This window comes from Canis lupus, chromosome 25 (assembly GCF_048164855.1).
Source record: "Canis lupus baileyi chromosome 25, mCanLup2.hap1, whole genome shotgun sequence".
NCBI classification, from domain to species: Eukaryota; Metazoa; Chordata; class Mammalia; order Carnivora; family Canidae; genus Canis; species Canis lupus.
Window position 1 is genome coordinate 36,073,226 of NC_132862.1, and position 16,959 is coordinate 36,090,184.

Consider the following 16,959-nt stretch of genomic DNA (forward strand, 5'->3'; position numbering starts at 1 on the left):
GACCCTGAACTTTATGGTCAACTAATATTCGATAAAGGAGAAAAGACTATCCATTGGAAGAAAGACAGTCTCTTCAATAAATGGTGCTGGGAAAATTGGACATCCACATGCAGAAGAATGAAACTAGACCACTCTCTTTCACCATACACAAAGATAAACTCAAAATGGATGAAAGATCTAAATGTGAGACAAGATTCCATCAAAATCCTAGAGAAGAACACCGGCAACACCCTTTTTGAACTCGGCCACAGTAACTTCTTGCAAGATACATCCACGAAGGCAAAAGAAACAAAAGCAAAAATGAACTATTGGGACTTCATCAAGATAAGAAGCTTTTGCACAGAAAAGGATGCAGTCAACAAAACTAAAAGACAACCTACAGAATGGGAGAAGATATTTGCAAATGACATATCAGATAAAGGGCTAGTTTCCAAGATCTATAAAGAACTCCTTAAACTCAACACCAAAGAAACAAACAATCCAATCATGAAATGAGCAAAAGACATGAACAGAAATCTCACAGAGGAAGACATAGACATGGCCAACATGCATATGAGAAAATGCTCTGCATCACTTGCCATCAGGGAAATACAAATCAAAACCACAATGAGATACCACCTCACACCAGTGAGAATGGGGAAAATTAACAAGGCAGGAAACAACAAATGTTGGAGAGGATGCGGAGAAAAGGGAACCCTCTTACACTGTTGGTGGGAATGTGAACTGGTGCAGCCACTCTGGAAAACTGTGTGGAGGTTCCTCAAAGAGTTAAAAATAGACCTGCCCTACGACCCAGCAATTGCACTGTTGGGGATTTACCCCAAAGATACAAATGCAATGAAACGCCGGGACACCTGCACCCCGATGTTTCTAGCAGCAATGGCCACGATAGCCAAACTGTGGAAGGAGCCTCGGTGTCCAACGAAAGATGAATGGATAAAGAAGATGTGGTTTATGTGTACAATGGAATATTACTCAGCTATTAGAAATGACAAATACCCACCGTTTACTTCAACGTGGATGGAACTGGAGGGTATTATGCTGAGTGAAGTAAGTCAGTCGGAGAAGGACAAACATTATATGTTCTCATTCATTTGGGGAATATAAATAATAGTGAAAGGGAATATAAGGGAAGGGAGAAGAAATGTGTGGGAAATATCAGAAAGGGAGACAGAACGTAAAGACTGCTAACTCTGGGAAACGAACTAGGGGTGGCGGGAGGGGAGGAGGGCGGGGGGTGGGAGTGAATGGGTGAAGGGCACTGGGGGTTTATTCTGTATGTTAGTAAATTGAACACCAATAAAAAATAAATCTAAAAAATAAAAAAGTACATGTTTGCTGTGATTATGCATAGATATGTGAGTTTTTGTATTATTTTACTTACATATTTTTGAAGATTTATTTATTTATTCTGAGAGAGTGAGAAAAAAAAAACACAGGCAGGAGGGGCAAAGGGAGAAGGAAAGAGACTCTTAGGCAGTCTCCATGCACTAAGCACAGAACTCCACACTGGGCTGGATCTCATGACCCTGAGATCTTGACCTGAGCCAAAACCAAGAGTTGTATGTTTAACAAACTGCACTACCCAAGGATCCTCTACTTACATATTTAATACTTTTTTTTTTGCCTTTGGATTTTTTTTGCTACTCAACAATACTTCATTTTTTTTAAATTTAGCTTTCTGACTCTGTGCTTGTGCCATCAACACTGTGACAATGATTTTCTGCTCCTCAGGAAAAAAAGCATGTTCAATCCTGTCATGAACACATTTAGCACACATGGAATCACCATAAGCCATGCTCACACATTTTGTTTGTTTGTTTGTTTGTTTGTTTGTTTTAGACAATCTTATAAGAACTGTAGGTCTCCTAGTATGAACTATGGTGTGGCATGGGCACACACCACATCCAGATATTGGTGCTTGCTCAACCTTCTTGGTATAAAAGTAAATGATTCTATTACCATGGGTTTGGGACAGATTAGTTTTGTTAGTGATATGTTGGACAGCCTACCATAGTATGTCAAACACTGAACCATTCTGAATGCCTATAGATGCCATCCCCTTTAATTCCTATTTTATATGGTTTTGAATAGAAAGAAATTTGCTTAAATTAGTATCATAAATTTGGCAGAAAATGCTTTCAATTGGCACTAACTACCAAAAAGAAGATGATGACAAAGAAAGAAAGAAAGAAAGAAAGAAAGAAAGAAAGAAAGAAAGAAAAGAAAGAAAAGAAAGAAAAGAAAGAAAAGAAAGAAAAGAAAGAAAGAAAGAAAGAAAGAAAGAAAGAAAGAAAGGAAGAAGAAGAAGAAGAAGAAGAAGAAGAAGAAGAAGAAGAAGAAGAAGAAGAAGAAGAAGAAGAGGCATAGAAATGGGAGGTAGAAATTATATGGTAATGACTTATAATAGCCAGAAGCCAGGAGGTAGAGATAGAAGGGATACTTTTTGTCATAACACCAAATAAATCAATGTATTTGCTCTAAGAGGTTCTTTTTCTTTTCTAATTCTAGTGATTTCTCCTTTCCCTTGTTCCTTCAGACCTAGGAGCATTTTTTACTTTCAAATTTCTATTCTACCCATTATATTTCCCTTACATATCACCTATGCCTTAGTAATGCAGTCCTTTGTGAATTAAGTTACTGAAATTATGTTAAGAGTGATTCTCTTACCTTTTCGGTTTATTTTTACTATTATTTTTAAATTTTAATTCCAGTTCTTAAAAGAACTGTAGGTCTATATAGTGTTGTAATAGTTTCAAGTGTACAATATATCAGTTCAATAATTTCATATATTTCTCAGTACTCATCAAGGTAAGTGCACTATTAATCCTTTTCACCTATTTTACTCATCCCCTGACTCTCTCCCCCTCTGGTAACCTTCTGTTTGTTCTCTATAGTTAAAAATATGTTTCTTAGTTTGTCTCTCTCTTTTTTTCCCCCTTTGTTCATATGTTTTGTTTCTTAAATCCCACATATGATTGAACTATGATATTTGTCTTTCTCTGACCGGTTAATTCACTTAGCATTATACTCCCCAGACCCAACCATGTTGTTGCAAATGGCAAGATTTCACTCTTATGGCTAAACAATATTCCAGTATATATATATATATATATATATATATATATATATATATATATATATGCACACACACACATATACCACATCTTCTTTATCCATTCATTTAATGGTGGGTGCTTCTGCCATAGTTTGGCTATTATAAATAATGCTGCTATAAACATACAGGTGCATATTTCCCTTTGAATTAGTGTTTTCATGTTTTTTGGATAAATATGCAGTAGTGTGATTGCTGGATCCTAGGGTAGTTCTATTTTTAATTAAATTATTATTATTATTACTATTATTATTTATTATGATTATTTTGGACAGAGAAAGAGTGCATACATGCATGCATGTGGGGAGCAAGGGGCAGAGGGAGAGGGAGAGAAAGAATCTTAAGTAGTCTCCATGCTCCACATGCAGCTCACTGCAGGCCTAGATATCATGACCCTGAGATCATGACCTGAGCCAAAACCAAGTGTTGGACACTTAACTGACTGAGTCATCCAAGCACACCCTATGTTTAATTGTTTGAAGAAACCATACTGTCTTCCACAGTGGCTGCACCAGTTGCATCCCCATCAACAGTACAAGAGGGTCCCCTTTCTCCATATCCTCACCAATACCTGTTGTTTTTTGACAGGTATGAGGTTGTATCTCATTGTAGTTTTGATTTGCATTTCCCTGATGATGAGTGATTTTGAGCAGGATCCCCAGTGAGTGTTTTTCTCCCTTCTCTGAGCTTGTGAGCCCATTTAGCCCCCCACCTTGTCCCCACCCTTCCTACCCTCTTTGATGTGAACTCTTCTCTACATTTAATTGTGGAGTTTGTTTTGCCAATCTTCAGGTTATTTTCTGTGTTACTTACATTAACATGAGTGTTATCTAGTTGTATCCAAGGGATGGTGTGAGTTTAGGGTCCTCCTACTCCATCATCTTCCTCAGAAGTTCTGTTGGGCTCTGATAAAAGAAAATGAGTCAGAGATTAACAGATAATAAATATTTCCAATAGGTTTGTTTATTTATACTAGAGTCTTAATTCTATTTCCAATCTTTTTAAATCTAATTTATCATTTTAAAAATCTTTATTTATAAGCTATAAATGATACGTATTTCAGAGTGGTTATCAAAATTTATTGTATATTACATTATATTTTTATAATACAAAATAATCGCAAAAATTATAATTAAGAAGTATACCTCAGGGGTGCCTGAATGGCTCAATCTGTTAAGTATCTTCCTTCTGGGCAGCCCGGGTGGCTCAGCAGTTTAGCACCTGCCTTCGGCCCAGGGAGTGATCCTAGAGACCTGGGATCAAGTCCCACATCAGGCTCCCTGCATGGAGCCTGCTTCTCCCTCTGCCTGTGTCTCTGCCTCTCTCTCTCTCTCTCTCAGTGGGGAACCTGCTTCTCCCTCTCCTTCCACCTGCTGCTCCCCCTGCTTGTGCTCTCCATCAAATAAATAAATAAAGTCTTTTTAAAAAAGTATTATGTCTAGTTTGTGAAAAAAAGATTCCTCTCCCCAACTTATCAGTATTCTACCTTTAATGAAATCATGTTTTAAAAACAATTCATTGTCTCATCAATAATATCTTTGAGATTTCTGATAAACCCACAATTTACATTATATTGAAGTTATTAAAATAACATATCAAAATATTAGTTTCAATTAAAAGAATAATTCTTGCTCTGCTTTGTGTTTTATGTATCTCATCAATTTATTGTCTACTATTATTATGTAGGTTAACTAATTAGCTAAACCTGTAGTTAATTGTCAGGAAAAGTGATGTTTTAATATACTGTGGTCTTTGGAAGGGGATTAAATTATTGAATTTAGTAAGATATCATATCTAGGAATTCAGTCAGCAGGAATTAAGCATCTTCATTTTTTTCAAGCAGGCATTTGTTTACTAAATCTTGCAAGTATACCTAAGCCTTAGGTTAAAAGCAAGCTAAAACTAAATCAGCTTCCCCCAGATCAATAAGAGGACAATCTCCTTCTTGAAATAACTTCCTGAAGCCAGGCTTCATGTGGATTTTCATGCTGCATTAACAGCATTCCTCTTGTTAAAAAGATCACTAGGCAAAGATTTTGTTTAGTGTTTTTATTTATTTTGTTTTTCCAGTTTATGAGATATAATTTGTGTATAATACCATAAGTTCAAGATGTATAAAATAATGATTTGATGTATGTATACACTGTGAAATGATTACTGTAGTAAGTTTAGTCAACATTGATCACTTCACATAATTACCCATTTTTTTCTTAAAATGAGAACTTTTAAGATCTATTCTTGGCAACTTTCAAATATACAGTATTGTTAACTATAATTATTATATTGTACATTACATTCTCAAAATTTATCTTAAAACTAAAAGTTTGGACCTTTTGACCACTTTTACCCATTATCTCACCCATTGCACCCCATATCTGGTAATTGCAAATTTGATCTCCATTTCTATGAGTCTGTTTTTTTTTTTCTTGTTTTGGTTTTTTAGATTTCACATACAAGTCAGAGTATATGGATTTGTCTTACACAACTAACGTATTTCACTTAGTGGAACACCTTCAGAGTCATTCACGTTATCTCAACTGGCAGGATTTTCTTCTTTTTAGCAGCTAAACAGTATTTCATGGTAGATACATACCACATTTTATTTATCCACTTATCCATCAATGTAGACATAGGTTGATTTATATCTTAGTTATTGTAAATAATGCTGCAATATACATTAGGCTGCAGTTATCTCTTCAGGATAGTGATTACATTCCCTATATATATATACCCAGAAATAGAATTGCTGGATGATATGGTAGTTCTATTTAATTTTTTGAAGAACTTCATACTGTCTTCCATAATGGCTCTACTAATTTATATTACATTACATTAATTTACAACAATGCACAAGGGTTCCTTTTTCTCCATATTCTCATCAGCTTTTGCTATCTCTCATCTTTTTTATTACAACAGTGGTAGTGATTTGCATTTGTCTAATAATTAGTAATGTTGAGCATTTTTTCATTTGCCTCTGGGCCATTTGAGTATTTTGAAGGGAAACTGTTTATTCAAGTCCTTTGTCCATTATTTCATTGGATTATTTGGGGTTTTTTGCCATTGAGTTCTATGAGTTCCTTATATATTTTGGATATTAACCCCTTATGAGATGTGGTTTGTAAATATTTTCTTCCATTCAGCAGGTTGCTTTTTCATTTTATTGATCATTTCTTTTGCTATGGAGAAGCTTTTTTCGATTTGATGTAATCTCAGTTGTGTATTTTCGCTTTTGTTGCATCTGCTTTGTTGCCATGTCCAAATAATCCTTGCCATGACCCATGTAAAGATGTTTTACTATGTTTACTTCTAAGAGTTTTATAATTTCAAATCTTACATTTAATTCTTTAATTCCTTTCAAGTTAATTTTTGTAAGTAGAGAGGTCTAATTTCTTTCGTTTGCATGTGAATATCCAATTTTCCAAATACTATTTATTGAAGAGACTGGCATTTTTCCCATTGAGTATTCTTGGCTTTCTTGTCAAATTTGGTTGGCCATATTGCAAGGGTGTATTTCTGGGTCCTCAGTTCTGTTCCATTGGTCTAAGTGCCTGTATTTATGCCGGTACCATATTATTTCAATTCAGTTTTCTAATATACTTTCAAATCAAGAATAATGGGGGCACTTGTGTGGCTCAGTCAGCTAAGCATCTGTCTTTGGCTCAGGTCATGATTCCTGAGTCCTTGGGGTTGAGTCCCACATAGGGCTCCCTGCTCAGAGGGGAGCTGGCTCTTCCCTCTGCCTCTCTCCCCACCTTGTGTTCTCTCTGTATCTCAAATAAATAAATAAAATCTTTAATTAAAAAAAAACACAAATCAGGAACTATGGCTTTATGTAGTATCAACATTTTAGGAATATTAATCTTTCCATCCACGAACATGAGATATCCTTCTATTTACTTGTATCTTTTTCAATTTCTCTTATTAATGTTTTATGGTTTTCAGAGTAGAGAGCTTTCACCTCCTTGGGTAAATTTATTCCTAAGTATTTTATTGTTTTTGATGCTACTTTAAATGGAATTTTTTATTTCCTTTTCAGATTATTTGTTGTTAGTGTATAGAAATGCTGTAATTTTTAGGTGTCACATTTGTATGATGCAAATTTACTGAATTTATTGATTAAATCTAGACTCCTAATTCTGGGAAATGAACTAGGGGTGGCAGAAAGGGAGGTGGGCAGGGGGTGGGGGTGAATGGGTGACGGGCACTGAGGGGGGCACTTGATGGGATGAGCACTGGGTGTTATTCTATATGTTGGCAAATTGAACACCAATAAAAATAAATTTATTAAAAAAATAAAATCTAACAGATTTTTGGTGGAGTTTTTAGGATTTTTTTATATATAAAATCCTGTCATCTGCAAATAGACATAATTTTACTTCTTCCTTTCCAATTCTAGTATCTTTTATATCTTTTCCTTAACTGCTCTGATGAGAACTTTCAGTACTCTATTGAATGAAAGTGGTGACAGCAGGCACCTTGTCTTATTTCTGATCTTAAAGGAAAAGCTTTAAACCTTCCACCATTAAGTACAATGTTAACTGTGAGCTTATAATATATAGCCTTATTATGTTGGGGTACATTCCTTCATTACCTAATTTTTAAAAAGATTTTTATCATGAATGTATGTTTATTTCACCAAATGTTTTTTCTGCATCTATTGATATGATCATATGATTTTTTCTTTCATTTTATTAATGTGATGTGTCACATTGTAGTCATAGTGTAACAATTACTCTTATCTTTTAATGTAAGCCTTCTTGGTCTTCATAGTCCAAAAGAGAACTTTACTCTCATTATTGTGTTTTAGGATTTTTCCTACTATGCCTTGTCCATGAATAGTTGTAGTTGGTTGAAGGGTATAGAAATTAGGAATGGCTTTTGTTGTCATCTTGAAGACATCATCCCCTCAATAATTTAAAAATATCCAAAATTAATAATGTTTCTTTGTTACCTATCAGAATAAAATGTAAATATTCTCTAGAACAACTCATTCCATCCCAGGTTTATTAAGTTTCCATAAATAAATTACTGAAGCACATAAGAAGCAAACACCAGAACACTGAAAAATTAAGCACACAAGTAAACAAGTCACTGGAAAAGAGCATGAACAAAATGACAATAGAAGATTCTAAATCATTACTGAAATTATCAAACACATATAAATTTATATATATATAATTTTCCCATTTTTTGAAATTTAAATTAAATTTGCAAAACATATAGTGTAATACCCAATGCCCATCACATCACCTACCCTCCTTAATAACCAGTTACCCCATCCCCCTGCCCACCTGCCCTTCTACAATCCTTTCTTCATTTCCCAGTTAGGAGTCTCTCATGGTTTGTCTTCCTCTCTAATTTTTACCCACTCAGTTTCCCTTCCTTCCCTTATGGTCCCTTTCATTATTTCTTATATTCCACACGAATGACACCATATAATTTTTCTTCTCTGATTTATTTTACTCAGCACAATACCCTGCAGTTCCATCCATGTTAATGTGAAAAGTAGGTATTCATCCTTTTGATGGCTGAGTAATATTCCAGTGTGTGTGTGTGTGTGTGTGTGTGTGTGTGTGTGTTTATGCCACTTCTTTATCCACTCATCTGCCAAAGGACATTGTAGCTCCTTCCAAAGTTTGGCTACTGTGGGCATTGCTGCTATGAACATTGGGGTACTGGTGTCCCATTGTTTCACTACATCCTTTTTAAGGAACCTCCACACTGTTTTCCAGAGTGGCTGCACCAGCTTGCATTACCACCAATAGTGCAAGAGGGTTCTCCTTTCTTCACATCCTTGCCAACATTTGTTGTTTCCTGTCTTGTTAATTTTAGCCATTCTCCCTGGTGTAAAGTGGTATCTCATTGTGGTTTTTATTTCTATTTCCCTGATGACAAACGATGTGGAGCATTTTTTTCATGTGCTTGTTGGCTGTGTGTAGGTCTTTGAAGAGATGTCTGTTCATGTCTTCTGCCCATTTCTTGACTGGATTGTTTGTGTTTTGGGTGTTGAGATTGATAATTTCTTTATAGGCTTTGGATACTAGCCCTTTATCTGATATGTCATTTGCAATTATCTTCTCCCATTATGTAGTTGTCCTTTAGTTTTATTGAATGTTTCCTTTACCATGGAGAAGTTTTTCATCTTGACAAAGGCTCAATAGTTCATTATTGCTTTTGTTTCCCTTGCCTTTATCGACATGCTTGCAAGAAGTTGTGGCTGAGGACAAAAAGGTTACTGCCTATATTCTCTTCTAGGATTTTGATGGATTCCTATCTCAAATTTAGATCTTTCATCCATTTTGAGTTTATCTTTTTGTATGTGTGTAAGAGAATGGTCCAGTGTCATTCTTCTGCATGTGGCTGTTCATTTTTCACACCACCATTTATTGAAAAGACTGTATTTTCTCCAGTGGATATTCCTTCCTGCCTTCTCGAAGATGAGTTAATCATAGAGTTGAGGGTCCATTTCTGGGTTCTCTATTCTGTTCCATTGATCTATGTCTCTGTTTTTGTGCCAGTACCACACTGTCTTGATCATCAAAGCTTTGTAGTACAACTTGAAGTCAGGCATTGTGATGCTCCCAGCTTTGGTTTTCTTTTTCAACATTCTTCTGTCTGTTTGGGGTCTTTTCTGGTTCCGTACAAATCTTAAGATTATTTATTCCAACTCTGTGAAGAAAATCCATGGTATTTTGATAGGGATTGCAATTGAATGTGTAAATTGATCTGTGTAGCATAGACATCTTCACAATATTTATTCTTCCCATCCATGAGCATGGAATGCTTTTTTTTTCCATCTCTTTATGTCCTCCTTGATTTCTTTCATAAGTGTTCTGTAGTTTTTAGAGTATAGATCCTTTATGTCTTTCGCTAGGTTTATTTCTAGGCATCTTATGGTTTTGGGTGCAATTGAAAATTGAATCAATTCCTTAATTTCTCTTTTGTCAGTCTCATTGTTAGTGAATAGAAATGGCACTGATTTCTGTGTATTGATTTTGTATCCTGCCACATTGTTGAATTTCTGTATGAGTTCTAGCAATTTTGGGGTGGAGTCGTTTGGGTTGCCAATTTGAATGCCTTTTATTTCTTCTTATTGTCTGATTGCAAAGGGTAGGAATTCTAATACTAGGTTGAACAACAGCGGTGAGAGTTGGCATCTCTGTTGTGTTCCTTATGTTAGGGGGAAGGCTCTGTTTTCCCCCATTGAGAATGATATTCACTGTGGGCTTTTCATAGATGGCTTTTATGATATTGAGATATGTTCCTTCTATCCCTACATTTTGAAGAATTTTAATTAGGAATGGATGCTGTATTTTGTCAAATTCTTTCTGCATCTACTAAGAGGATCATATGGTTCTTGTCTTTTATTAATGTGATCTATCATGTTGATTGCTTTATGAATGTTAAACAACTCTTGCATACTAGGGATAAATTGCACTTGGTCATGGTGAATGTTCCTTTTAAAATATCATTGGATCCTATTGGCTAGTACCTTGGTGAGTATTTTGAAATCCATGTTCATCAGAAATATGGGTCTGTAATTCTCCTTTCTGATGAGGTCTTTGTCTGGTTTTGGGATCAAGGTAATGCTGGCCTCATATAATGAGTTTGGAAGGTTTATTTCCATTTCTATCTTTTGAAACAGTTTCCATAGAAAAGGTATTATTTCTTCTTTAAATGTTTGGTAGAATTCCCCTGGGAAGCCATCTGGTCCTGGACTTTTTTTTCTTGGGAATTTTTTGATGACTGCTCCAATTTCCTTGCTGGTTATTGGTCTGTTTAGGTTTTCTATTTCTTCCTGTTTCAGTTTTGGTAATTTATAGGTAATTTATAGGAAGAATGCATCCATTTCTTCTGGATTGCCTGATTTGTTGGCATAAAGTTGCTCATAATGCATTCCTAAAATCATTTGTATTTCCTTGGTTTTGGTTGTGATCTCTCCTCTTTCATTCATGATTTTATTATTTTTTAAAAGATTTATTTATTTATTTATTTAATCATGAGAGTCACAGAGAGATTAGGGCAGAGACATACACAGAGGGAGAAGCAGGCTCCATGCAGGGAGCCCAAAGCAGGATTTCAGGATCATGCCCTGAGTCAAAGGCAGACACAACCACTGAGCCACCCAGGTGTTCCTCTGTTTTTATTCATTTGAGTTTTCTCTTTTCTTTTTCATAAGCCTGGTTAGAGGTTTTCTATTTTATTAATTCCTTCAGAGAACTAGTTCTTAGTTTGATTGATCTGTGCTACTGTTCTTCTAGTCTCTATTTCATTGAGTTCTCCTTTAATCTTTATTATTTCTTTCCTTCTGCTTGGTTTAGGTTTCATTTGCTGTTATTTTCTCTGTGCCACCCAGGGATCCCTATTTTCTCAGTTCTTTTAAATGTAAATTTAGAGGTATTTGATACAAATACAGAGGTATTTGATATTTTTCTAGTTTTTTGAGAAAGGCTTATATTGAAATGTACTTCCCTCTTAGGACTATCTTTGCTGCATCCCAAAGATTTTGAACAGTTGTGTTTTCATTTTCATTAGTTCCCATGAATCTTTTTAATTCTTCTCTAATATTTTCCTAGTTGACCCATTGATTCTTTAGTAGGATGCTCTTTAACCTCCAAGTGTTTGATAGGGATTGTATTGAATGTGTAAATTGCTGTGTAGCATAGACATCTTCACAATATTTATTCTTCCCATCCATGAGCATGGAATTTTTTTTTCCAATCTCTTTATGTCTTCCTCGATTTCTTTCATAAGTGTTCTGTAGTTTTTAGAGTATAGATCCTTTACCTCTTTGGCTAGGTTTATTTCTCCTGGTGATTGAGTTCTAGTTTCAAAGCACTGTGGTCTGAAAATGTGCAGGGGATAATTCCAATATTTTGGTATGAGTTGAGACCTGATTTGTGGCCCAGTATGTGGTCTATTCTGGAGAAAGTTCCATGTGTACTTGAGAAGAATGTGTATTCCGTTGCATTAGGAAGAAATGTTCTATATATATCTTTGAAGTCCATTAGGTCCAATGTGTTATTCAAAGCCCTTATTTCTTTGTTGATCTGCTTAGAAGATCTGTCCTTTGCTCAGAATGGAGAATTGAAATCTCCTACAATCTATGTGTTTCTTTACTTTAGTTATTAATTGGTTGATATAACTGGCTGCTCCCACATGGTCATAAATATTCATAATTGTTATACCTTCTTGCATATTTTCAGTAAATGAGGGCTGCATCTCAGCGTATTTTTAATTTCTGTCTGATTAGGTCTCATTTCTGCACTAAGAGATCTCTAGAGTCTTTTATGCTATTTTGAAGTCCAACTAGTAACTTTATCATTGTAATCCTGAATTCTATCTCTGATATTTTACTTAAATCCATATCCATTAGATATGTGGCAGATAGTATTAACTCTGGTTCTTTTGTGCTGAATTCCTCCTTCTAGTCATTTTGTCCAGTGCAGAATGGGTGTATGAGTGAGCAATCAAAAATACAAACCATGACCCAAGCAAAATACACACCAGACAATTCCAAAAAGATGAGGGACCAGAAAATAAAAGGAAAAAAAAAAGAAAGAAAAGAAAAAGAACTTAAAAAGAGGGACTGGAAATGGTGGTGGAGAGAGGATGTAGTCTCTCAGAGTGGACCAAAATGATAATTCACTTGATTCTGAGTGTATTTTGGTCTGTATATGAAAAGATTCTAAAATCCAAAATTAGGGGAAAAAAAGAAAAAAGTAATAAAAATAAAATTGAATACAGTGAAAGGAAGCCAAAAGTGAAGAATATATCTATAACATGTAATTGTAAAATATGAAAGTTAAAAAAGAAAAAACTTAAAAATGAAGCATTTATAAAATATTATAGTTAAGACTGGAAAAAAACAAAGAATATTGGAAAATTTTAACCTGAAAGATAAGCAGATTATAATAGAGAAACCTGGAGTCTATATACTATTTTCCCCCAGTCCTGGAGCTTTTCCAGTGCTGCTTGGTCACTAAACTTGCTGTTCCCCTGTTCTTCCAGTTGATCTTCCTCAGGAAGGGGGTGGGGGCTGCTGCATTGATTCTTGGGTGTCTGTGTTTGGGTGGAGTTGCATTGGCCCTTGCCAGGGGGCCAGGCTCAATGTAAATTTTGTTGTGTGAGGTCTTTGTTCCCTGGAGCCCTTCAGCACCTCTCCTGAGGATACAAGGGAGAAAAAGAAGATGGCCCCGCCCAGATCTCCAGCCCTAGAGCAGAGAGATCCTAGAGTGTTCCAAACTGTAGATTCTTATTGTGCCCACTCACTAAGAATCCCCTGGGGCACGTAGGGGACACTGATCTGTGCAATTTGCAGGGTGCTAGCAAGGAGGACTTACACCCACATGTGTATCCAGTGTCTCCCAGGTTCTGTCTGTGGCAGGATCCTGGCACAGAGGGTGTTCATCTGGTCGAATGCACATCCGCTCTGCCTCTCCCAGATGAAAGCAGAGGATCGCTGCATTCCAATCCTTTGTAGAGACCCAGCATGGAGAGCAGTCATGTGATCTGACTTCAGTTTGCAGTTTATGGCACAAGAAGTTGAACATCCTCTGGGCCTCCTTGACCTAAACTCATTTCCCCACTGCAATGCTTGGGAACTCTGCTGACTCAGGAACCCCTGTTCTTTCTGTGCCTCTAGGAATATTGAGACCTCACTGTTCCTTCTGCATTTCTGCCCCCTTTACCATTGAATGCCTTTCAGGCAGGGAAGTCCCTCACAGGAGCAGGTTTCTACAGGGTTTGAGCCCCAGGGTTTTGTCACTTTCCTGCAGCTGACAAAGGTTCCCTCCTTCCCGTCATTTATCATCTAATATATTCCCTTCATTTCCTTCTCCACACTCCTACCTTACAAGAAATGGTCACTTTTCCATTCGTAGAGTTCTAGCCTTCTTTCCTTACATCTCGGGTTGAATTGATAGGTGTTCAGGATGGTCTGATAATCATCTAGTTAAATTTGAGGGACCAGATGAAATGACAACCCCTATTCTTCTGCCATCTTGCCTCCCTCTCCTATAATAAATATAATTTATGTTTTTTTTATCTTAACTGTATTTACTATGTTTAAGAAATATAGGGCAAATTTAAAAATGTGTTTAGCGAACAAGGAACTTTAAAAATGATCAAATAGGTTTGAAAAGGTACTAAGTAGTATTTCCAAAAAAAGAAAAAAAAACAGCAAAATAAGATATTTGATAGGCTTACCATCTACTTTGGCACAGATGAAGAGAAAATTAATGAATTGGAAGACATTTCTGAAGCTACTGTTCAGAGTATAGCATATAGAGACAAAAAGAAAATAATAAATATGAAGCAACGTTGATAGGTGCCTAAAGGTAGCATTTCAGACTGAAAAGCAAAAGAAGATCTGTTCTCTGTGAAATTAATAGCAAAGACTTTTTCAATAGACATAATGAGATACCAACCCACAGATTTATGAAGTCTAATTAACAGTTAATCAGGATAAAAGAAGAAAATAATTTCACAAAAAAAGATATATTATAGTAGAAACTGAAGAACACCATGGACAGATAAATTCCCAAAAGCAGCACTAAGAAAAGGCAATTATTGCAAATAAACAACATGTATCCTACCTGCTGAATTTTCAATAGCAAAAATGGAAATAAAAAGAAAGTGAATGTTGCATGTGCTTTGTGAACAGAAAATGAATCAAGATAGAACTCAATACCCAGGTAGGTTTCCCAACCATGAGGGGGGGAAATGTATTTTTCAAACAAAACCTGAAGTTGGCATCTTCATTCAATAAAGGAAATCCTATTGTTTGAACCTTCTTTAGATTGTCCAAATCTGATTTTTTAAATCTGCTTGAAGTAAAATAAAAATTTCCTCAGATAATTGCATGATGTTTATTGTTCCTTCTGCATATACATGTCATTTATCTTTGCTGTATTTTGAAATTATATTAAAAGATTATATTAGGGGCACCTGGGTTGCTCAGTTGGTTGAGTGTCCAATTCTTGGTCTCAGCTCAGGTCGTGATCTCAGGGTCATGAGATTCAGCACTGTCTGACTACTATGCTCAGTGGGGTGTCTGCTTGAAATTCTCTCTCTCTCTTTCTTTCTCTGTCCCTTTCCTCTCCCTGTTTGTGTGCTCCCTCTAAAATAAATAATATATCTTTAAAAAAAAGATTATATTAAAATTGTGATATATCACTATCAAATTAAAATTTTCATTACAAAGAAACCTACCTTAAATACTACAGTTTGTACAATTTATTTTGTCAGATATTAGAGGCTATGATATCTTTAATTTGTGTGCATCATACATATTTTCATCTCTTATTTCCAAACATTTCATACTTATCTATGAAATGTGTCTTTTGAAAATAGCATATCACATTTTTTTAAAAGCAATGATAATTTTTTTACTGGAGCATTTACAGGGTCCACATTTATTGATTATTTGTTTAAAGATTTTTATTTATTTGAGAGAGACAGTTAGTGAGAGAGAAAGCACACAAGCTGGGGCAGAGGGAGAAGCAGACTCCCCTGCTGAGCAGGCAGCCAAATGCAGGGCTTGAAACCAGGACCCTGGGATCATGACTTAAGCCAAAGGGAGATGCTTAATCCCTAGGCATCTCCCTTTTTAACAATATTATAATCTTGTACTTTCTTTTTGACCTACTTATTTTTGGGCTTTTCCCCCTCCTTCCTAGCTTCTTCTATATTTATTTATTTTTCTCAATCTTTGTTTTCTTCCCTAATTTTTGAAGTTGTATTTTCCATCTGTCAGCATTTACTCTAGAATTTAATGCATGTGTACTCAAATTATGAATATCTGAAATTGATTATTATCTTTACACTCTTCCAAAACAATATAAGACCCAAGAACAGTCTATGGTCTCCCAAATTATATACTTTTGCTATGAAGTTTAAATCTACTGATGAAAGATGAGGACAGGGGCCCCTGTGGTCACTGTGGTGTGAATATATCAGAGCATACATTAGATAAAAATAAAACACTTTATTCTTTCCAAAAATGAAAAACCACACATGTAAACTAAAAATCTACACAGTTAGTCACTTAAATATTGTTAAATTACAATCTTAAATTATCAAGTTAGACACATAGTATTGTATTAGGAACACATGCTTAACAACATTTATTTTTCTACAAAATATAAGATAAAGTTATGTTAGGAAATACTTTGTGGCTTTTTACCATTTAATATATTATGGAATACTATCCATATCAATATTTAAATAATTCTCTAATTTATATTTAATGACTGGATAAGCTTTTCTGTAGGAATATGTTATAATTTATTTAATTATTTAATATATTTGTAGTTAAATTATTCCATTTAATTTTTTTAAATAAAACATTCATTGGTCACTTGAAAAATTAGAAAGTTATGAATAATCATGTTAATAGTGATTACATTGAGGAAACAGGTTGTATATCATTTTCATTTTCTATAAGATATATTCTAATATTGTTTTAATTATTTATAATAAGCATTGATACTTATAATTATAAAAAAGGTATTTCCAAAACTTAATATCTGCTATAATCTTACTCAAATACAACATATCACTTATTTACACTTATATTAATAAATGTTTTATTCTTTATTGTTTATTCATTCTTTTTGAAAAATATGGCAGAGAAGAAATTATTATGGGTAAATATAACAAACATCTTTGAGAATAAAAATGTGCTTCATTATGCATAGAAGAATAACAAATTTAACTTATAGGGACTAGATTACATTGCCTTTTATTTTCTTAAGTGGAAAAAGTAGTTTGTGTATTAAAGCTAGAGCATACATCCTGCCTGATGATGCAATATTGAGATCTGTTTTCTGGATTCTGTCTCA

General features: G+C 34.9%; 1 pseudogene; it reads right to left on the reverse strand.

Annotated features, from left to right (window-relative positions):
• Positions 1–1,600: 1,600 nt before the first annotated feature.
• LOC140616710 (large ribosomal subunit protein eL34-like) lies at positions 1,601–2,037 on the reverse strand (annotated as a pseudogene).
• Between the last annotated feature and the right edge of the window lie 14,922 nt (positions 2,038–16,959).